Source organism: Elephas maximus, chromosome 1 (genome assembly GCF_024166365.1).
Source record: "Elephas maximus indicus isolate mEleMax1 chromosome 1, mEleMax1 primary haplotype, whole genome shotgun sequence".
Taxonomy (NCBI): domain Eukaryota; kingdom Metazoa; phylum Chordata; class Mammalia; order Proboscidea; family Elephantidae; genus Elephas; species Elephas maximus.
Genome location: NC_064819.1, coordinates 12,888,352 through 12,891,646, shown reverse-complemented (window position 1 = coordinate 12,891,646; position 3,295 = coordinate 12,888,352). Strand labels below are relative to the sequence as shown.

Here is a 3,295-nt window from a genome sequence, read left to right as displayed (position 1 = left end):
CTATCCACCCTGGAGACTCGTCAGGGAACCTGACAATACTGGAGTCTGCCCAGTCGGTTTTTATGAAGGTGACTAATAGTAAATGCCAGGGTGGAGTAATATTGTGCAATGTTGCTGTGCTCATCCCAAGGAGAAAACCTGTCCCTGCCATAAACCTACACTGGGATCATAGGCATCTCCCAGCATGACTTTGTGTCAGCTTCTGCCCTGGGAAAAATAGGCCCAAAGACTCATGCACAAACATGGGGTCATGCTCTCAAAGGCTTCTTGATAAATGTTAGTTTATGAGTTTGGCTTTTGGCGTGGATTAACGTATGTTCCTGGGTTCAATTTAGCAGTGCTTCTCAATGTATGATCCAGAGACCAGCTACACCAGTATTGCCTGGGATGTTGGTCAAATGCAGATTTCCGAGTCAAAGTCAAAGTCCCGAGCCCCATCCCAGACTTACTAAGTTACCATCTCCTTGGAGATAGGCCCTAGAATCTGCATTTTGAAAAAGCTTATTAACTGATTCTTATGTGCATTACATTTTGAGGCCCACTAATTTCCAAAGTTGATGTCCTAAGTTTACGGATGCAGCAGGGAGGTGAAAAGGTGGAAATCTGGAAAAGCAGTCCATTGCTAGACAGAAGCAATTTTTACAAAATCAAAACAGCCCAAAGGAAGAGCTAACCCAAAGGTCAGCAACATGTGACATCCATACTGAGGTGGATGTGAATCATTTTGGGTTCACGCTGTAGAACATCCAGCTGGGGACATGTACTGTGCTGGTGCTTAAAAGTGTTTGTCCACTTAGCTGCTGTTAAGAGTGATGGAAAAACATTGTGACGGTATACAACATGATGAACATAATTGTTACTGAATTGTACATGTAAAAGTGTTGAAATGGCAAATGTCTTCTATATAGATACACAAACGTACATACATACATATATATACACACACACATACATACATATGTATGTACATTTGTTGTTGTTAGGTGCTGTCAAGACAGTTCTGACTCATAGTGACGCTACGTGTAACAGAACAAAATGTTTCCTGGTCCTATATATTTAGGAAACTCTAGTGGCATAGTGGCTAAGAGTCCAGCTGCTAACCAAAAGGCTGGCAGTTCAAATCTACCAGGCGCTCCTTGGAAACCCTATGGGGCAGTTCTGCTTTGTCCTATAGGGTCCCTATATTTGTATATATATCTACACCCATTGCCACTGAGTCAGCTCCAACTTACTCAATGGCAATGAGTGTAGATATATATACAGAATATATGAAATGGCAAATGTTTTATTCACACACATACAAATATACGCAAAATACATATAACACATATACATACATACGTATATTCTTTGGCTTTATATGTATATATATATATAACCAAAAACCAAACCCATTGTTTTCGAGTTGATTCTGATTCACAGTGACCCTACAGGATAGAGTAGAACTGCCCCATAGGGTTTCCGTGGAGCAGCTGGTAGATTTGAACTGCCGACATTTTCATTAGCAGCCCAGCTCGTAACCACTGCACTACCAGGGCTATATATGTGTATGTGTGTATATATATGTATAAAAAAAAAATTATTATATACGTATATATATGTACTTACTCCAATTTAAGAAAAGTGAGCATTTTGTGCCTGGACAGGTGGAGCTCTTTATTCAGCAGGGGACAGCTGGTGATCACAGGACCACCACATTGTCACTCAACAGCCAAGCTGATTAATATTTTTTTTCACAGCCTACAACCTCCCTGTGGAGTCCCTTTGCCTTCTGTTTTATTTCCATCTTAACTTTCCCAGTGTTCCTTTTCTACTGTACTGATTCAGCCACCCTGGGGGAGAAGGGAAGGCAGGGTCAAACTTTAAAACTTCTCTTATTTTGCATTCATTAATATTTAGAAATGCAGGCAGTTCCTGGATGATGAATGAGTTCCGTTCCTCAATCTATCTTTAAGTCGAATTTGTATGTCAGTTGGGACAATTAGGTTTAGTATGTGTCTAACATCAGCCAAATGTTTGTCTTAGTATGTAGTGTACCTTTCTATGCACAAAAAACATTAAAGAAACATTTCCAATACACTAAATCTTTAACATAATCATACAGTAATAATAACAATGTTTTGATGCATGTAGAAAAGTAGTACTTGTTTGTTATTATGAACCATTGTATGTACCTCAAATTTTTAATCTAATAGGCTTTGTGGGGGTTGGTTCATAACTCTGAGTTGTATGTAAGTTGGACATTTGTAACCTAGGGACTATCTGAAATGTATACTCACAGAGGACCTTCTAAGGACTGAAATGGAGCATCAGCAAGCCAAAGCTAACATTAGACTGAATGAAGGAGGTCTTGGCATAATACTTCTGAGATGCTGGAGACCTCCACCTGAAAAACTCATTGTGCAGAATCCCTGAGCCGGTATTGCCAGGAATTGCTCAAACACACTGGCAATTACGATTTTACAAGTTCCCTCAAGCTCACCCTGCCTTGCTATTTCCTCAGAAACCATGCGTTGAAGCTTTCATCACTCCCTTTTTGTATTACTGCTGACATTCCCTAGCTGGGTTCCACCCTTCTAGATCCTCCTGAAAACCAAACTCTTTCTCATACACATTTTTTTTTTTAATGATGCTTATAACCTGGGAACTTCCTGTGATGCTATCAAACCCATTTTAAATTCTTAAGGTTTGTCACAGACAGCAACTGAGGATGAGCCAAGGGAGTAGGCTAGGATGGAGAAACCTGTGCAACAGCTGAGGCAGGTTTGAAAATCATGAATGTAACCCTTGTTTGGCCTTGGTATCAATCATTACGTATCTGGGTTTAAACATAATTCACATAGCCCTAACCACAATCTCGAATTTTCCCTCTTGAATTGATTATTTCTACCTTATAATATTTAAAAAAGAATTTGAACCAGCCTGCCTCCGTGCTTAAGACACAGCAACAAGGAGAACTCATACTGTGCTCGCTTTGGCAGCACATATACTAAAATTGGAACGATACAGAGAAGATCAGCACGGCCCCTGAACAAGGATGACACGCAAATTCATGAAGCGTTCCATATTTTTGAAATACTAAAGGGAGTTCTTTGGTTAGAAAATCAATAATATCAGGTATCAGCCCAAGACTAGAACACTGGGCAGAGCAACCAGTAGTCAACCCAGACAGGGAAATTCAGAAAAACAAAGCAAGATGATTAAAAAAAAAAAAAAAAAAGCTCAAAACAGGGTAACAGTGATGTTATTATATAAAAGAAGACAACATTAAAATAATAAAGAGGGACTAAGAAAT

The 3,295-nt window shown here is 39.5% G+C and overlaps 1 non-coding gene across 1 annotated transcript; it reads left to right on the top strand.

Moving 5' to 3' along the window:
- The first annotated feature begins 2,965 nt into the window (after positions 1 to 2,965).
- On the top strand, positions 2,966 to 3,072 carry LOC126058085 (U6 spliceosomal RNA). The gene has a single exon (XR_007513090.1). It is a non-coding gene; the product is annotated as a U6 spliceosomal RNA (small nuclear RNA).
- Positions 3,073 to 3,295: the final 223 nt, after the last annotated feature.